Source organism: Spermophilus citellus, assembly GCF_964194105.1.
Source record: "Spermophilus citellus genome assembly, chromosome: 7".
NCBI lineage: Eukaryota > Metazoa > Chordata > Mammalia > Rodentia > Sciuridae > Spermophilus > Spermophilus citellus.
In genome coordinates this window covers 122,689,817-122,710,116 of record NC_138188.1, presented here as the reverse complement: position 1 = coordinate 122,710,116, position 20,300 = coordinate 122,689,817, and the positions used below count along the sequence as shown (strand labels likewise).

The 20,300-nt window shown below is 37.9% G+C and overlaps 1 pseudogene across 1 annotated transcript; it reads right to left on the bottom strand.

The window, feature by feature from the left end:
• Nucleotides 1-1,838: 1,838 nt before the first annotated feature.
• LOC308653400 (large ribosomal subunit protein bL17m-like) lies at nucleotides 1,839-4,969 on the bottom strand (annotated as a pseudogene). The gene is made up of 2 exons: nucleotides 4,961-4,969; nucleotides 1,839-2,320 (listed from the first exon to the last, which is right to left on the bottom strand). The product of its transcript is annotated as a large ribosomal subunit protein bL17m-like (transcript).
• Nucleotides 4,970-20,300: the final 15,331 nt, after the last annotated feature.

The following is a 20,300-nucleotide window of genomic DNA, read 5'->3' as shown; positions in this document are numbered from 1 at the left end:
GGCACCCAGAGAACAGAAGCTCAGAGAATTAAGTAATTTGCTCACAAGCTGTGGTAGAGCTAAGCCGCGTGGCCTTCTATAAATCCAAGCTTCTTAGGATGCTGATGCAGGAGGATCACAAGTTAGAGGTCAGCTTGGGCAACTTACGGAGACTTTGTCTCAAAAAAATAAAAAAAAAGAGGGCCGGAGATATAGCTCAGTGGCAGGGGCCCATCAAGCTCAATCCTTAGTACCACAGACAAACAGAAAGTGGAAGAACCAAGATGTTGAACTCAGACCGTCTGGCCAGAAACTTTGTTTTTATTATTATTTTGCACTGCAGATTGAACCCAATGGTGCTTTACCACTGAGCTATATTCCCAGCTTTTTTTTTATTTTGAGACAGGATCTTGCTCAATTGCTGAGGGTGTCCTTAATTTGCTGAGGCCTCAAATTAGCAATCCTTCTGCCTCAGCTTCCCAAGTCTCAAGGATTATAGCATGTGACAATGCACCCTGCTAGAACCCTTGCTTTGAATTACTACTATAGATAATATGGCTTTCTTTTTAAATTTTTATATATTTATTAATTTACTGAAGATGAGGTTATGCTATGTTGCTCCCTCTGGCTTTGAATTCCTGGGCTCAAGTGATTGTCCCACCACAGTCCCATTTCTCCACTTCAGTAGCTGGAACTGTAGACACATAACCCCATGCCCCGCTTTCTTTTTTCATTCTCTCCTGACCCCCTGCACTGGGAATTTTGTTATTGGTTCTTTATAGTTATATATGACAGTAGATCCATTTTCATATAATTATATACACATGGAATATATCTTATTCTAGTTTGAGTCTCATTCTTATGGTCGTACATGATGGTAGTATTCACTTTGTTGTTTTCATATATGGGGAAACTATGTCAGATTCATTCCACTGTCTTTTTTTTCCTGTCCCCCCACCTTTTCTCCATTCCTCATTGTCTAATCTATTTTACTTCTATTCCTTCCCTCAAACCACCCCCTACATTATTGTGGGTTAGTGTCTACCTATTAAAGAAAACATTCAACCTTTGGTTTTGTGGGACTGGCTTACTTCATTTAGCATGATAGTTTCCAGATCCATCCATTTGCTGGCAAATGTCATAAAGTCATTCTTCTTTATGGCTGAGTAATATTCCATTGTGTGTGTATATGTTATATATATATATATATATATATATATATATATATATATTGCATTTTCTTTATCTACTCATCTATTGAAGGGCACCTAGGTTGGTTCCATAGCTTAGCTATAGTGAATTGAGCTGCTAGTAATACTGATGTGGCTGCATTACTATAGCATGCTGATTTTAACTCCTTTGGATATAAACCAAGGAGTGGGATAACTGGGTCAAATGGTGGTTCCATTCCAAGTTTTCTGAGGAATCTCCATACTGCTTTCCAGAATGGTTGCACCAATTTGCAGTCCCACCAGCAATGTATGAGTGTGCCTTTCCCCCACATCCTTGCCAACATTTATTGTTATTTGTATTTTTTTAATAATCCAGAAACATTATCCATGAATTTATTATCCCAGATGACCAAGCATTTTGATAATTATTATTTTCTAGAAATCCTAGGGGAAGACAAAAAGAAAAATTTATATGTATTCATGTAAGGAATTTTATGGCTGTGCAAAGAGAGGGCCATGTGGCTCCCCAGAAGGTTCTGGGCCCCATCTAGACTGTCCATTTTACAATTCTAGTTCCACAGACAAACAAAAAGTGGTAGAACCAAGATGTTGAACTCAGACATTAAAAGAGCTCCAAAGGCCTGTGATCACAGGCATTGAAGAGAGTCACAGGCCTTCCTGCTCCAGTTAGACCCTTGGTGGTTGAGTGTGTGGGAGCTGCTGAGGCTTGCTTCCTGGGTCTGGTGGAGGTCCTGCTGCAGGACCTGCAGCAACTGGTGTAGAAGTGTAAGGTTGCTGTCTCTTCAAGGCAGAGCAGGGCAGGAGGCCGGTCCCTTTTTATTGGATCACTGCGATCCTGGCCCCATCCTGTTCACTGCTGTTTGGCATCTGAAGCTTTCTTGTGTAGCTCCCATTCTGAACTTGGAACCAAGGGGCCAGTACTTGAAACAGCTTTGGGATCAAGTCCTTTTCCATGAGCCAGAAATCAGCCATGCACATAGCTCATTTGTTTGTGTCTCCCAGCTTTCCATAGAGCTTCTCAGGGTAGCCCCTCATCCCGTCCACACGCGCCCATGGTGCCTTGATCATTCGTGTCACACTACTCCAGTGAGCAATTTCCACAAAAGGTAGATGAGGGACTCCAGGCCAAGGCCCAGTTGGTGAAATACCTGTTATTTGTTCTTGATAATCGCTATTCTGACTGGAGTGAGATGGAATCTCAGTGTCGTTTTAATTCTCATTTCTCTAATTGCTAGAGATATTGAACTGCACTAGGAATTGAACCCAGGGGTGCCCCAACTCAGACTCCCAAATAGCTGGGATTACAAGCATGTACCACCATACCTGGCCAAACTATTTTTTAATTAACAAATAAATACCTCATAGTTCTTGCATATAACATGTTGTTTTGAAATATGTATACATTGTGGGATGGCTAGACAGTGTGACTTTCTCTTTCATTTATTTATCTATTTATTTATTTATTTATTGGTGCTGAAGATTGAGCCCAGTGCTTTGAGTACATTAAGTACATGTTTTACCATTGAGCTACATCCCCAGCCCCAATATGACTTTCTTTCTTCTCATTATTATTCTTCGCAGCACTGGGGATTGAATCCAGGGCCTCTCCATCAAGTCAGTACACAGAAGAGAGCCCCAGAGGTCCAAGGAGTGGGTGGTTGAAGCTGGGCTCATTCTCAACTGTTGAGCAGGTAGGAGGCCAAGGAGTGGCTTCCTTGCATAGGATAGGGCCTAGCACACAGTAGGTGCCCAGTACATTTTGGCTAAGTGATGGGGCAAGGAAACCCAAGATTGTACCAGTTTTCTAATCTCCATATGGAGCAGAGAGCAGGGCCACTGAGGTCCTCTGTTCAGAGCATCCACTTACCTACCTCAGCCACCTGCAAGTTCGACTGTGGGCTGCTGTTTTTCCTCAGATCTGGTGTTAGAGGGAAGATTCCAACTTGTCCCTCAGGACAACACTGCCCAGGTATGGGGGCTGGAACTTCTCAATGACTTTTCCAAGGGCGGTGGTGATACAGGGAGTGGGGCCATAATCCCAAGGGAAACAGCCTTAGAAAATGACAGTGGGGACTAGGGATGTAACTCAGTGGTAGAATGTTACAGGCCCTGAGTTCAATCCCTGGTAACTCCTAAAAGGAAACAGAAGAGAAATGACAGTGAGATGGATCACCTTATTACAAAGCACAGCCTCTTTGTCTTCTGCTTATGGGTTTCATCCCTGCCTTTGAGAATGTGGTCTTGTTTCCCTGAACTTCAGAAGCAGATATACACTCGGAGCTGAGCTCAGAAAAAGTTAGGCCTAGAGAAACAGAAGGGTTTTGCTTCTTGCATATCTAAAGCTCAATTTCCAGAATCCCAGCCCCTGTCTGAAGCCCAGATTGAAGCTGGCTTCATTCCATCCTTCGTCACTCCATACACACTTCTTGGAGCATATTATGTGCTAAAGTTCAAGCTACAGCAGGAAACAAGACAGTGATGGGCTTTCTCTTCATGGAAGACGTTAAACAGTTAGACAATGACCTCTTTAAACTTCTTATTTGGAAATGACTTCAAAATTTATTCATTTCAAAAGTTACTTGGAAGGGCTGGGGATGTGGCTCAAGCAGTAGAGCACTCGCCTGGCATGCGTGCGGCCCAGGTTCAATCCTCAGCACCACATACCAACAAAGATGTTGTGTCCGCCGAGAACTAAAAAATAAATATTAAAAACAAAAAAAAACAAAAGTTACTTGGAAATAATTTCAAAATAAAAGTTGCAAGAATAGCATTTTTTTTCTGAACCATTTGAAAACAGATTGTACATATCATGTCTCTTTATCCCTAAACACTCGAGTTAAGAACAGGAACACACTCTTATATAACCATAAAATAGTTGTCAAATTCAGAAAACATAATATTGAAACAATACTATTACCTAAATCATGGTCAATATTTCAGTTTCACTAATGTTTGCAAAAATGTTTTTCATAGCTCTCCCCACTCCCATCCAAACCAGGATCACACATCGCATTTAGTTAATAGTTCTCTTTAGAGTCTTCTATTGAAAATGGTTTCTCATTCTTTTTGTCTTTCCTGATTTTATTTATATATATATATTTTTTGCATAGTTTTGGGGATTGAAGTCAGGGGGGGCCTCATGCATGCTAAGCAAGTGCTCTGCTGCCAAGCTAGACCTTTTGTCCCAGAATTTTCCTCCCGATTGGAAGTCTAAGGTTTTTCTTTTCTTCTCTCTCTCTCTCTCTCTCTCTCTCTCTCTATATATATATATATATATATATATATATATATATATATATATATATATATATATTTCCTTTGTCACCCAGGCGGGCTCCAAACTCATGGGCTCAAGTGGCTAGGTCTACAGGCACACACCACTGCAACCAGCCAAATACTGATATTATTTTTTTTAAGAGTATTAGCCAGTTACTTTACAGAATGTTCCTCTGTTTAGGTTTGTTTGCTGTTTCTTCATAATTAGAATCAGGATATAAACTTTTGGCAGGAATACTACATAAATGATAAATTATTCTGACTAGACCACCTTGGTATGGTTTGTGTTAGAAAATATGACTGGTAATGTTAATTTTGAATATCTGATTAAGGTGCTAACTTAGTGTTCTCCAGACAGAAAGAGAAAGAAAGAGAGAGAGAGAGAGAGCATGCTTGTGTGTGTACATGTGTGTGTAAAATAAGGAATTAGCTCATGCAATTATGGAAATTCATAAGTCCAGATCTGCAGTGTAGTGTGACAGGCTAATGACCCAGGAGATGGTGGCACATACCTGTAGCATTTGAGTCCAGCCTGGGCAACAGGAAGGAAGGAAGGAAGGAAGGAAGGAAGGAAGGAAGGGAGGGAGGGAGGGAGGGAGGAAAGAAGGAAAGAAAAGGACCCAAGAGAGCCAAAGGTATAGAAGAAATCAAAAGGCAGTCTACTGGAGAATTCCCTCCTTTGGGAGAAGGTTGAATTTTTTTTTCCATTCAGGCTTTCAACTGATTGGATGAGACCCACCTACATTGTAGAGAGCAATCTGTTTACTCAAAATTCACCAATTTAAATGTTAATCTCCTCTAAAACCACTCTCTAAGTTGACACATAAAATTAACCATCATGGTGGTGTCTGCCAGATTTCTCCACTGTAGTCTACTACTATTTTTTTTTTGTAATTAATTAAGTCCTTGGTAGAGAGATAGTTTGATTCTATGTAACTTTCGTGATTATTCACCAAAATTTCAGCCACAACTTTCACCATCCATTAATGACATGTTTTTTTTTCTGTTTTATTGATATTTATATATTTATATATGATTTATATATTTATATATGATAAAAGTCACCATTTTTATTGTGGCAACATACACATAATGTACAATTTGTCATTAATGATATCAAGAACTTTTCCAATGTTGTGCAATCATCACCATTATCTAGTTCCATTTAATTTATAAATTTTTAATTTTTAATTTTTTTGCGATACTTGGGATTGAACCTAGAGGCATTCTACCTCAGCCCTTTTAATTATTTTATTTTTAAATCATCATCATCATTTTTGGGTACTGAGGATTAAAGCCAGGCATGCTTTACCAAGGAGTATATCCCCAGTCCTTTTTTTTTTTTATAGCACATGCAAAAATTTATTTAACAGAATGATGAAGAAGGGACAGTAAAAAGTTTCAACCATTAAAATGAAAATGCGAGAAGTGTGCATATATATACATATATATGTATATATATGTGTGTGTGTGTATATATATATATATATATACACATACATACATATATATATGCAAACAGGAATGCTGAAACAAATATATAAATACATGTGAAACTAGCCAATATCCCAGTTCATTTTATTTTGATTTTTACACAGGTTCTCCCTAAATTGCTGAGGCTAGTTCTGAACTTTGGATCTCCTGCCTCAGCTTCCTGGGTCACTGGAATTATAGGCATGGGCCATTACATCTGGCTCTAGAACATTTTTTTTTATATTAACGAGAAGCCCTGTACTCATGAAGCAGTTATTCCTCATTCCCCACTCCTCCCAGTTCTTAAAAACCACTAATATGCAGTCTCTAAATTTGCCTGTTCTACATGTTTCATACAAATGAAATCATACAGTAGTTGGCCTTCAGGTGCCCAGCTTCTTTCATTTAGCATAGTGTTTTCAAGGCTCATTTATGATGTAATATGATGCACTACTTTATTCCTTTTATGGGTGAGTAATAGTCCCTTGAATGGATATACCACATTTGTTTATACATTCATCTGTTGAAGGATACATTAGTTGTTCCCATCTTTTGGATAAGTGAATAGTGTTACAATGAACATTTAGATACAAGATTTTGTTTGAACATCTTCCCCTCCCCTTTCACTCTGCCCCTCTCCCTCCTCCTTGCTAGGTCAGATCCAAAGCCTCATGCTTGCTAGGCAAGTGCTCTACCACATGCCATGCTCCCAGCTCACCTATGTATTTTCTTTTTTTTTTTTTTTTTTAAGAGAGAGTGAGAGACAGAGAGAGAGAGAGAGAGAGAGAGAGAGAGAGAGAGAGAGAGAGAGAATTTTTTAATCTTTATTTTGTAGTTTTCGGCGGGCACAACATCTTTGTTTGTATGTGGTGCTGAGAATCGAACCCGGGCCACACGCATGCCAGGCGAGCGCGCTACCACTTGAGCCACATCCCCAGCCCCTGTATTTTCTTTTTTTATATATTTATTTTTTAGTTGTAGTTGGACAGAATACCTTTATTTTGCTTATTTATTTTTATGTGATTCTGAGGATAGAACCCAGGGTCCCGCACATCCGAGGCGAGCACTCTACCGCTGAGCTGCAACCCCAGCCCCCCACCTATGTATTTTCAATTCTTTTGGGTATACACCCAGAAATGGAATTGCTAGGTCATCTGGTAATTCTGTGTTGAACCTATTGAAATTGTCCACACCAGCTGAACCATTTGACATTTCCACCAGCAATGTTAAGGGTTCTAGTTTCTCCATATCTTCACCATCACAAATCAAAATAACTTACCACATTTCCCTTTTATGTCTCTTGCCTTTAGTGTCATTCTAAGAACTCTTAATCAAACCATGGGTCTCAAAAAATTTTCTTCTGTGTCAGCTTCTAAGAGTTATATAGTTTTACATTTATTTATTTATTTATTTATTTATTTACTTATTTATGTATGTTAAAAATAGTTCACATATTTATTGGCAAACCAACCCAAACCAGTACTACAGCACCTTCACAGCTAAAAAAAGATTGCATTCCTAGTTAAATATTCCCAACTCCCCAGTTGATCCGGTGGTGACATTTTCAGCTTGATGGGACAAGATGATCATAACCTTGAGACAGCATGAATATGGGTGCCATTTCAGGTGTAATTCCTGGCAGACCCAGCTGGGTTCTTCTCCAGGGTTTACTCTTGGAGTGTATCCTCCTTCGTTCAAATCCACTGGGGAACGGGACAATTTTGCTTTTGTTCATTGGCCAGGAATCGCTTGATCCTCAAAGTCTTGTGAGAAGACATGTCGAGGAACAGAGTCAAGTGCACATGCAGCCATGGCAAGAAAAGGCCAAGAAGGGGATGAGGGCATTTAGAAGGTGCCACAGACAGGTGGAGCTTCTAGAGTTTATATTTAAATCTCTGATTCATTGGAAATAATTTGTATGAGGTATGAGTTTTAGACCAAGGTTGTTGTTTTGGGGTTTTTTCTTTTTTTGGGGGGGTCTTTGCCTATGAGTATACAATAACACCAAAATCTTTTGTTGAAAATACTCTTTTGCTCCATTGAGTTGCTTCTGCATCTTTGTCAAAAAATCAGTTGACTTTACTTATGTGGAGCTATTTTTTTAGTTCTCTATTCTGCTCATCAGTCTATATGTGTATCTTTCTGGCAACACCATACAGAATTGTTTATTTTTACCATAGAGTCTGTATTATTGTAGAGATATAATAAGTCATGAAATTGTATAGACTGATTCCTCCCATTTTATTCTTATTTTTCAAAATAGTTATAGTAGTTTTAGTTCCTTTGCCTTTCATATAGATTTTAAAATACTCGTCTATATCTACAGAAAGTCTTGTTGAGATATTGATAAAGATTACATTTAACCTATATGTCAATTGAGAACTGACATCTGTGTGTGTGTGTGTGTGTGTGTGTGTGTGTGTGTATACTGATGATTGAACCCAGGGGTGCTGTACTACTGAGCTAGATCCCCAGCCCTTCTAATTTTTTAAAAATATCTTTATTTTATTCATTTATTTTTATGTGGTGCTGAGGATCAAATCCAGTGCCTCACACGTTCTAGGCAAATGCTCTACCAGTGAGCCACAACCCCAGCCCAGCCTTTCTAATTTTTTATTTTGAGATGAGCGTTTGCTAAGTTGCTGAGGCTGGCCTCAAACTTGTGATTCTCTTGCCAAAGCCTCCGAGTTCTGGAAATACAGGTTTGTGCCACCACACCCACTGAATATCGACATCTTTATCACACTGCTGTTGTCTGAGGCAAGGTCTTGCTATGTTGCCCAGGCTGGTCTTGAACTTGGGAGCTGAAGCTGTCTTTCCACCTTCAACCTCCTGAGTAGCTAGAACAACAGGCATGTGCCACTGCACCCTGCCTACTATGTTGAATCTCCCCAATCCATAAGCACCAGTGTGTTTCTCCATTTACTTAGATCTACTTTATTTGTTCATTTTTTTTTGGGGGGGGGGTGGGGAGTTGTTTTGTTTTTGATACTGGGGATTGAACCCAAAGGTGCTTAACCACTGAGCCATATCCCCAGCCCTTTTAAATTTTTATTTAGAGGCAGGGTCTCTCTAGGTTGTTTATAGCCTTGCTAAGTTGCTGAGGCTGGCTTTGAACCTGTGATTCTCCTGCCTCAGCCTCCAGAGTTGCTGGGATTACAGACATATGCCGCTGCACCCAGCTTATTTATTCACTTTTAATTTGGATTTTTAAATTATGATAATGCTGCAAGAAAGTACATATTCCGATACAATTATCATGGGAAGAGAACTTGACCTTAACTTGGGGGAAGGATCAGGGATAGCTGTTCAGAACATGTCACTTTAAAATTGAGATTTGAAGGATGAGTAAGAATTAACTAGTTATCAGACACGATGGCACACGCCTATAATTCCAGAGGCTCGGGAGGCTGAGGCAGGAGGATGGAAAGTTCATAAGCCAGCCTTAGCAACTTAGTGAGGTCCTAGGCAATTAAGTGAGACCCTATCTCAAAAAAAAAAAAAAAAAAAAAAAAGAGCTGGGGATGTATCTCAGTGATTAAGCACCCCTGGGTTCAATTAGCTATGCAAAGTAGATGGGGAGAAATTTGCAGGCAGAAGGAATAGTGTTTTCAGAGGCCATGAGTAGACAGAAAGCATGAAGCTTTACAAGCAATAAATTAAAGTTCCTATAGTTAGAGACCTGAAAGCAAGGGAAGAGTGAGGTCAGCTGATCTGGAAAGGTCAACAGTTGCTTGTCTATTCAGGCCTTTAGAGCCTTGTCAAGGATCCTCAGCTTTACTTGAAAACTAGAGAATAGAAAGCCATTAGAGATATTTAAACTAGGGAATATGATTATACATACTTCATTCCAATTTAATGAGTTATTCTCTATCACAAGTTCATATGTATATAATATATCATATGTATAAAATACATATATGTAATACAATATGGTAAATATGTAATAAAATGAGTACACATTCAGGATAGAAAATCTTAAAGGATCTTCAATGAAAAATTTAAAAATTCCCCTCCCTTTTCTTCCTCTATTCCAGTCCTAGAAGTAATCAATGTGGTCACTATGTCTTATGCATCTTTCCACTGTACAGCAGAGAAGCCAGCCTACAGAAATAAATGCTAAAGTGTGTAAGAGAATATAGTCAAGAATACAAACCTGTTTTAAGGGCCAGGGAGACAATGTCCAAAAAAAGGAAAACTGTGAAATAAACGATAGTCTATGCGTACCACGAAACATTGTGCAGTTGTGCGGTGCTGTTAAAAAAAAAATTATAGGTCCTGCTTACATACATTGATAAAAGGCAAAAACAAAGTGCAGGATGATGTGTATAATATGAATCTATTTTTTTTTCAGTACTGAGAATTGAACCCAAAAATCTCTACTGTGAGCCACATCCCCAGACCTTTTTATGTATTTATTATTTTGAGACAGGGCCTTGTCAAGTTGCCCAGGCTGGATTCAGACTTGGGATCTCCTGCCTTAGCCTCCCAAGTACCTGGGATAATAGGCGTGCATCACCACGCCTCACATGAATCCATTTTAATAAAGTCAAATAATTACCAAAGTCCTCTGGAGATAATATCAGGGGAGTACAAAAGCCTTGCAAAGAGAGAATTTGATAAGAACAGAAAGGGACTGGATTGTTGAGAGTGACTTTTTAATTTCTTCTTTTCAAAATCCCAGCTCTGGTCAGTTGCCTTCTTCCTTTCTGCTTCTCCCTAAGGGGTTGTGGGGGGACGTGGTAGGGTGTGTGTGGCAGCCAGAGGAGTGATGCATTGTGGGTGTGTGCCTCTGTCCAGTATGGGGCTCTTTCCTTCCACTTCCTTGGGTCATCAGGACTGCCACAGGCTGGAGTGACACAGCCTTCAGAATTCCCAGTACCCTTACCAGACAGTGTTGCTGAGACCTCAGGGGAACATGAAATCCAAGTCCCAAATAACAAGACACCAAGGGAGAAACAACAAGACACCCAGATTAAGGGAAACAAACTAGGCAGATTGTACTTTCAAAGTAAAACTTTTAAAACAGATGAACTTTCCAGGGGTGTGGCTCAGCTGTAGAGCATTTGCTTAGCGTTCACAGGATCCTGTGTTGGATTCCAAGAACTGGGGGAAAAAAAAAAAAAAAGCACAAAACAGTTGAACCAAGAATTTAGAATCTATTTTGATAAATATATAAGGAAAGAAAGAAACATATTAGCAATATAAAACAATAGCAGGAAATCTTTAGACAAATAAACTTGTGGAACTACTAATCCATAATCCCTTATCAACAATCAACAAACAAATAAACAAACAAACACCTTTGAAATTCCAGAATTAAAAAAAATAAGGGCTGGGGTTGTAACTCAGTGGCAGAGCAATCGCCTATCATGTGTGAGGCACTGGCTCAATCCTCAGCACCACATAAATAAATAAATGTTATAAAAAATTTTTAAAAAAGTTTTAGGACAATTCATTGACAAAATCTGAATTGACAAGGGACTATTTGTAGTAGTAGTTATCTCATTCAGTGTGAATCTTTATGTTTTGCTTTATGTTTGAAAAATGGCAAAAACAAAGTGCAGGACAATGTATATACCATGAATCTATTTTTTTTTTTTAGTACTAAGAACTGAACCCAAAAAGAAATAATATGTCTGTTTATAGGATATTGTTCCACATCCCAGTATTATATTAGTTTATTTTTGCTTTAACTTTTTAAAATTTGAAATGCTCAGAATTCTGAAAAATATGTGGCTCCAAGCTTTCAATAAGTGATTGTGGGACCTCTTCGTATGAAAACTAAAATTAAAGAACATGATAGATGGGATTAATAAAAAGCTGGAAATATCTGAAGAACAAATTAATGAGTTAGTAAATCAGATTGAGGAATTCTTTCAGAAAACAATATGGAAGGATACTGACAAAAATATAAATTCACAGATATGAAAGCTAGACGTGGATGTCTGAACATTCAGATAATAGGAATATCCAAGAGAGATAAATTAAAAGGAGAGAGGGAGTACTGGAGATAAATTTCTCAGAACAAAATAAAAACAAGTAACTTCAGATTGAAAAGACACTTAGAGGCTCAAATAAAAGAGAATAAAGAAAAACAAAAACATATAAATACTAAAGGAAATCTAAGAACAATATAGGTAAGAGAAAAATTCAAAAATGTTTGGAGAAACATTTGAAAAAATTGTAGAATGGCTACAATGGAATAAGGATCAATTCACATAAGTATTTTAAGTAATTATTTTAAGTAATACTTTTAAGTATTTTTTTTAAAGAGAGAGTGAAAGAGGAGAGAGAGAGAGACAGAGAGAATTTTTTAATATTTATTATTTTTTAGTTCTCGGCGGACACAACATCTTTGTTGGTATGTGGTGCTGAGGATCGAACCCGGGCCGCACGCATGCCAGGCGAGCGCGCTACCGCCTGAGCCACATCCCCAGCCCATTTTTAAGTATTTTAAGTAATTATTTTAAGTAATACTAGTGGCAAGAAAAAGCATAAAAATACTTTCAACGGTTAGTTGAAGGAAATAATATGTAAACAAGAATTTTATATCTAGCCAAATTATCATTCAAACATGAAGACAAAATAAAGATCTATCATATAGAGATGCACATGAAAATATTCTTGGAAAAGTATTCAGATACAAAGAGATATAAATCCAGGAGCTGTTGCAAAATATATGGGAACTATCTTACTTTAGTCTTTGTTAAAATTTATTGTTGTCTTAAAAGAGAGAGAGAGAGAGAGAGAGAGAGAGAGAGAGAGAGCGCGCACTCGAGAGCTGGGCTAGTGGGGCACACCTGTAATCCCAGCAAGACTAGGGAATGTAGCTTAGTGATAAATGCCCCTGGTTCAATCCCCAGTTTAAAAAAAAAACAAAAAACAAAAACCGGTCAAGGATCAGAAACATGTATAAAGTAAAGAGTTGGACTCTGTGCTGGTTCCAGTGGCACATACCTGTAATCCCAGCAATTTGGGAGGCTTAGGCAGGAGGATGGAAATTCAAGGCTAGTCTCAGCAACTTAGTGAGGCCCTAAGCAGCTTAGTAAGACCCTGTCTCAAAATAAAAAGAAAATGTAAAAATGCATTCTACTGTAAAATAAATAAATAAATAAGAAAGAAAGAGCTGGACTTGTGGCCCGTTCCTATAATCCCAGTGATTTAGGAGGTTCAGGCAGGAGGATCAAAAGTTTGAGGCCAGCCCCAGTAACAGACCCTGTGTTAAAATTAAAAAGTAAAAAAGAGCTGGAGATGTAGCTCAATGATAGAGTACCCTGAATTCAATGCCCAGTACATACATACATACACACAGAAAGAGAAATAGAAAGAAAGAAAATCAATCAATAAATCAGTAGGGAAAAGTAAACATGCATATAGGTCTGAAGACCATCACCAAACCAAAAATATAAGGCTTTTAAAACTCTATGGAAATAAGGAAATGGGAGGGGAAAAAACAATATGAAACCCAGTAAATGGAAAAGAACACAAGAAGGGAGAATAAAGTCATAAAATAGCAGGAAATATATAATTATAAATGGGTTAAACATTAAAAGAGATTCTCTCTATAGGGCTGGGGTTGTGACTCAGTGATAGAGCTTGCCTAGCATGTGTGAGGCACTGGGTTTGATTCTCAGCATCACATACAAATAAATAAAGGTAAAAAAATAAACAAAGGCATTTATTTAAGAAGAGAGAGAGAGAGAGAGAGAGAGAGAGAGACTGATTCTCTAGTGGCACATGCAGATAATCCCAGCTACTTGAGAGGCTGAGGCTGGAGGATCATGAGCTGGAGCCCATCCTGGGCAATTTAGAGATACCGTGTCTCCAAAGACTTTCCAAAACAAAAGAATCTCTAATAAAGAACAAAATTCAGATGTTGCCTTTAAGAAGCAAATGTAAAAGTTGAAAATGATAGGGAAAGGTATAGGAATAGCTGGGGCAGTGTGCACACCTGCCCAGCCACTTGGGAGGCTAAGGCAGGAGGATCACAAGCTTGAGGCCAGCCTGGGCAACTTTTATTTTGTGTGTCTCAAAATAAAAGAAATAGAAAGGGTTTGGGATGCAGCTTAATGGTAGAGCATTCCTGGGTTGAATTCACAGTACCAGTAAAAGAAAGATATATAAGAGGAAAATATAACCTAAGGAAAGCTTAAGTAGCAATGTTAGTATCTGACCAAGTAAAATGTAAAGAAAAAAATTGTATGTGTGTGAGTATTAAGACACAAAGAAGGATATATATGTATACACACATACCTACATATTAATACATATTTTATATATATATCCTTCATATATATATATATATATATATATGGAAGGGGGAGGGAGAGAGGGAAGAACAAAGGACATTTTGTATTTATACTTACAAAAAGAACAATAGAAACATAGGATCTATCTGTCACAAACATGAATCTATTGCCACAGTATCAAAATATATCAAACAATTGCTAGTTGGTCAGCAAGAACTAAATATGACAACAAATACAGTTAGAGATTTTAGCACACTATCCTTGTAAACTGATAGATTAAAAAATAAAATGAGTCCCAGCAACTTGGGAGGCTGAGGCAGGATAGCAAGTTCGAGGCCAGCCTCAGCAACTTAGGGAGACCCTGACTCAAAATAAAAAATAAAAAGGGCTGGGGATGTAGTTCAGTGGTAAAGTGCTTGCTTAGCATTCAGAAGGCTGTGGGTTTAACCCCAGCACGTGTGCATGTGTGTGTGTGTGTGTTTGTGTGTGTGTGTGTGCGTGCATAGAGTAAAAACATGAGGAATATAAAATACCCAAAATATACAATAAGTTTAGATGCACTTCTTTCTTTTTTTTTTTAAAGAGAGAGTGAGAGAGGAGGGAGAGAGAGAGAGGGAGAATTTTTAATATTCATATTTTAGTTCTCGGCGGACACAACATCTTTGTTGGTATGTGGTGCTGAGGATCGAACCCGGGCCGCACGCATGCCAGGCGAGCGCGCTACCGCTTGAGCCACATCCCCAGCCCCAACACTTATTTCTTATACAACTGATATCATGCTTACTATGCACAGTTCTAAGTTGCAAATATTAACTTTTTGAATCCATAATAACTCTAAAAGGCAGATATTATTATATTTCTCATTTATTAAAGAAGGTGAGGCATGGCAGTTCACTATAGCTTGCCTGAGTTCACACTGCTATTAACCTTAGACCAGGGTTTGAAAGTCAGCAAGGTGATTTCAAAGCCTGTGCTCAGAATCACTGTGCTAAACTTCAGTTCACAAACAGGAAACACTATTTTCTCGTCTACTCAAAAGACGTAAAAAAATACACCACATATTAGATCACAAAGAAGACCAATTCATTCCAACAAATCAGTAGCTTATAGACTGTGTTTCTTAATCATAATGCATTACAACTAAAAATTAATAACAAAAAGAAAACTTTAAAAATTTAGTAATAAATAGCCACTACATACCTTTTAGACTGGCAAAAATCCAGGAAACTGACAATACCAATTGCTAACAAGGATGTTAAGCAACAGGAACATCTTGTTCATTGCTGGTGGGAATGTTAAATAGTATAACCATTTTGGAAGACAGTTTGGCAGATTCTTAAAAAGCTAACTATAGTTTTACTTCATAATTCAGTGATTACAACTTCTAGATATTTACCCAACTGATTAGAAAACCTATGTCCACACACACAAAAAGCACATAAATGTTCATAGCACTTTATTTTTTTATTTGTGACCACTAAATACTGGAAGCAACAAAGATGTTTTCTTTTGTTCTTTTTTTTAAACATTTATATATGTTCTTTTTTTTTTTTTAAAGGAGAGAGAGGGAGAGAGAGAGAGAGAGAGAGAGAGAGAGTTTTTAATATTTATTTTTTAGTTCTCGGCGGACACAACATCTTTGTTGGTATGTGGTGCTGAGGATCGAACCCGGGCCGCACGCATGCCAGGCGAGCGCACTACCGCTTGAGCCACATCCCCAGCCCCTTCTTTTGTTTTTATAGTACTGGGAATCAAATTTGCACATGCTAGGCAAGTGCTCTAACAGAGCTACACTCAGCTCCCAGGTGAGTGCTACATCCATATAACAAAATACTATTAAGCAATATAAAGGAATAAGCTATAAAACCACACAAATACATGGATGATTTTAAATGAATATTGCTAAGTGAAAGAAATTAGTCTGAAAAGGCTACACAGTGTATGATTTCATTTATAGGACATCATGGAACAAGCAAAACTATAAAGATGATAAACAAAATTATTGGGTATGAGGGGCAGGTGCGGTGAGGGTTGAATGATGAAACATAGGGGATTGGGGGGGACACTGAAGTTATTCTGCATGATAATGTGACAGGTAATATATGACCCTATGCATCTGTCAAACCCATCAATCCTTCTAGCACAAAAGTGAACAGTTATGTATATACAATTTAAAAAACCATTCAAGAGAACGAGAGATCTTAGGATGTAATGCAGAATGTGGCAAAAGACTCTAGCTGTATTGCATATGTATGAAATGAAATTATTGGAGAGTGGAGAATGGTGCTGACCTGAGTTACTCTGGAAATACATAGAGTCTGTAAGACTAAAGGTAGGGCTGGGGTTGTGGCTCAGCGGTAGAACGCTTGTTTAGCATGCACGAGGCCCTGGGTTTGATCCTCAACACCACATAAAAATAAATAAATAAACAAAACAAAGGTATTGTGTCTAACCAAAAAATAAATATTAAAAAAGACTAAAGGTCAAAGAACTCTAGTGGACAAAGTTGTTTCCCATGGGGAAATGGGTTAACATACATTCATGTGTTCTGGATTTGAACAATTAAATAAAGGAATAGTGCATGGTGGGAGTCAGGTTTATTTCCTTCCTTCCTCCCTCCCTTCCTTCCTGCCTCTGTCCCCAGTCCCCTTTTTCTATATTGGGGATTGAACCCAGGGTACTTTACCACTGAGCTACACACCTCCAGCCCTTCTTATCATCATCATTGTTGAATCATTATCATTTATTTAGAGACAGGGTCTTGCTAAATTGCCCTGGCTGGCCTCAAATTTGCACCTGCCTCAGCCTCCTGAGGCACTGGGATTACAGGTATATGCCACCATGACAAGTGAACCAGGTGTCTTAATGTTGGAATGGGGGGGACTCCCATTTATAGATGAGCAAGGAGAAAAGGTTAGAATGATCCATGAGTCATTAGTATGCCATTAGTATGGCAATTAGTTGGAGCCATTAGTATGAACTCATGAGCTTACTATAGAGACAGGTGGGAAATATTTATAGATACATGTTTATATACTTAAAATCATAATTAGACAGTGAGTCATCTCAAAATACCAATAAAATCAACAAGCTATTGTTACTTGTCAGAGAATTCATCAAGGTAGCCTGATACAAAATTAATCTACAGGCCTGGGGCTGCAGCTCAGTTGGCAGAGTGCTTGCCTAGCACGTGTGAGGCACTGAATTCAGTCCTCAGCACCACATAAAAAGAAAATAAAGGTATTATGTCTATCTACTATAAAAATTTTTTAAAAAACAGATCAATCTAGGGGCTGGGGATGTGGCTCAAGCAGTAGCGCACTTGCTTGGCATGCGTGCGGCCCGGGTTCAATCCTCAGCACCGCATACAAAGATGTTATGTCCACCAAAAACTGAGAAAAAATAAATATTAAAAAAAAATTCTCTCTCTCTTTTTAAAAAAAGATCAATCTACAAAAACCAATAACATAGCACTTATAATCAACCAGAAAACGCAATAAAAGGGATATCATTCACAATATGACATAACCATAAAAAATCAGATAGTTTACTTAAGAATATATAAGAAAACACTAAAACCCAAAAGTTCATAGAAGTGATCCAAATGAAGTAGAAAGAAACTCTAGTGTCTTGGATGGAATGGTTTAATAACAAATGGTGTTAGTTTTTCCCACTTAATGTATACAGTGAAAGCAATCCTAATTCAAGTTCGTGAAGAATTTCTGAGAAATGTAAAAAACTTACTCCAGTATTTATATGGAGAAATAAATAAATTTCAAAAGAGAACAAAGTCAATATGTTATAAGCAGAGTCAATCTTTCCCTATCAGATGTCAAGACATATTCCAAGGCTACAATAATCAAAACAGCATGGTAGCCAGGTATGGTGGCACACTCCTGTAATCCCAGCTGCTAGGGAGGCTGAGATAGGAGGGTGGAGAGTTCAAAGCCAGCCTCAGCAACTTAGTGAGGTACTCAGAAACTTAGTGGAAATCCTATTTCAAATAAAAAATACAAAAGGGCTGGCTGGCTCAGTGGTTAAGCACCCTGGGTTCAATCTTACTAACAAACAAAAAACACAGCATGGTACTGGTATAAGAGCAAAGAGACTAATACAGGACTGACACATGTATAGTATAATATAATATAATATGTAATATAAATGAGAACATGTAATATGTAATAAATGTGGCACTATCATCACTGAGGAAATGATAGGTTGTTTAGTAGATAATGTAAGAAAAACTGGATTAGTATATGGAGCAAGATGAGAACCATGTCCCTACACAATGACATTTATAAAGGTGAATTACAGATGTCTTAAAGACCTAAGTAAGAAAATATAACTACACAATTAATTTTTAAAAAGTTGCAGGAGGCTGGGGGTGTAGCCCAATGGTAGGGTGCTTGTTTAGATGTGTGGGTCCCTGGGCTGGATCCCCATCATGGAAAAAAAAAAGCAGAAAATCAGTTACCTAGGAGTGGGAAAGGATCAAAACGTCAAAAGAACAAATTATTGTTGCAAAACCTTGATGATTTTGATTGCATAGAAATTAAGTATTTCTTGTCCATGGGATATTTATTAATTACAAGGGGCAAAATAATAATTTCTAGCATAGGACCCTGACAGACACCACCTTAACCAAATAATCAAAGTTAACATCACCTGTAATGGGACAAATTGACATCACATGCCTCCTGATAAGATGCACTGAGAAGGCACAGCATCACTTTTGTGTTGTTCCTGCCAAAAATGCACAGTCTGAATCTAATCATGGGGAAACACCAGCCTAATCCAAATGAACAAATGTCCGGTACTTTTCCAAAATGTCAAGGTTACGAAAGATAAGAAAAGACTGAAGAATTGTTCCAAACAAAGGAGGCAAAAGAGACACAACTTTATTTTTTATTTTTATTTTATTTTTTATTTTTTTTAGTTGTAAATGGACACAGCACCTTTATTTTTATTTATTTATTTTTATGTGGTACTGAGGATCGAACCCAGTGCCTCACACATGCCAGGCAAGTGCTCTACCAATGAGCCATAACCTCAGCCCAAGACACAACTTTAAATGTGACATGGAACCCTGGATTGGATCCTGTGTCCCCCTCCCTAATTATTCCCTTTTCTAGTTTATAGAAATTAGTGGTACAATTGGTCAAATTTGAATAAACTCTATAGATTAGGTACTAGCAGTGTATCTGTGTATATATCTTGAGTTTGATAACTGCATTGTGGTTATTTAGGGTGAGTTCTTATTAGAAAATAACACATTGGAGTATTTAGAAATAAAGGAAGGTTTTGTCTACAACTTACTCTTAAATAGTTTAGGCAATACACACACACACACACAGAAGATAAAAACAAATGTGACGTTCTGGGAATCTGGCTGAGGGAAGAGCAGAATTCGTTGTCACAGTATTTCTCCAAGTCTAAAATTATTTCAAAATAAAATGTTACAAAAATTAAGGATTTCTGTTTAGTGAAGGACACTATGAACAAAGTTAATAGCTGGCACAATGAGAGATGAGATCACCATACATGTGAAGTTCCCACTTCATGTTTCAGATGATTATAGATGAAAGTTTGGAAAGGTACACACAAAACTGGCAACAATGGTTTCCTTAGGGAGGGGACTAGAATTGGGAAGGACAGGTGAATATTAGCTTTCTTTGAATGCATTCTTCAGCTTATTACAACAATCCTGTATTTTTTATATTTAAAAAATTTAAACAATCTCAATACAAAAAAATTGAAGTACAGAACAAAGCTTTTTTTTTTTTTTTTTTTTTTTTTTTTTTTTTTTTGTACTGGGGATTAAACTCAACCACTGAGCCACATCCCCAGCCCTATTTTGTATTTCATTTAAAGAAGGGTCTCACTGAGTAGCTTAGTGCTTCACTGTTGCTGAGGCTGGCTTTGAACTCACGATCCTCCTACCTCAGTCTCTAAGCAGCTGGGATTATAGGTGTGTGCCACTGCACCCAGCACAAAGCATTTTTTTTTAAAGGGTTTTTTGTAGTTGTAAATGGACACAATGCCTTTACTTGTTTCTTTTTCTGTGGTGCTGAGGATTGAACTCAGTGCCTCTGACTAGGCAAGTGCTCTGCCACTGAGCTACAGCCCC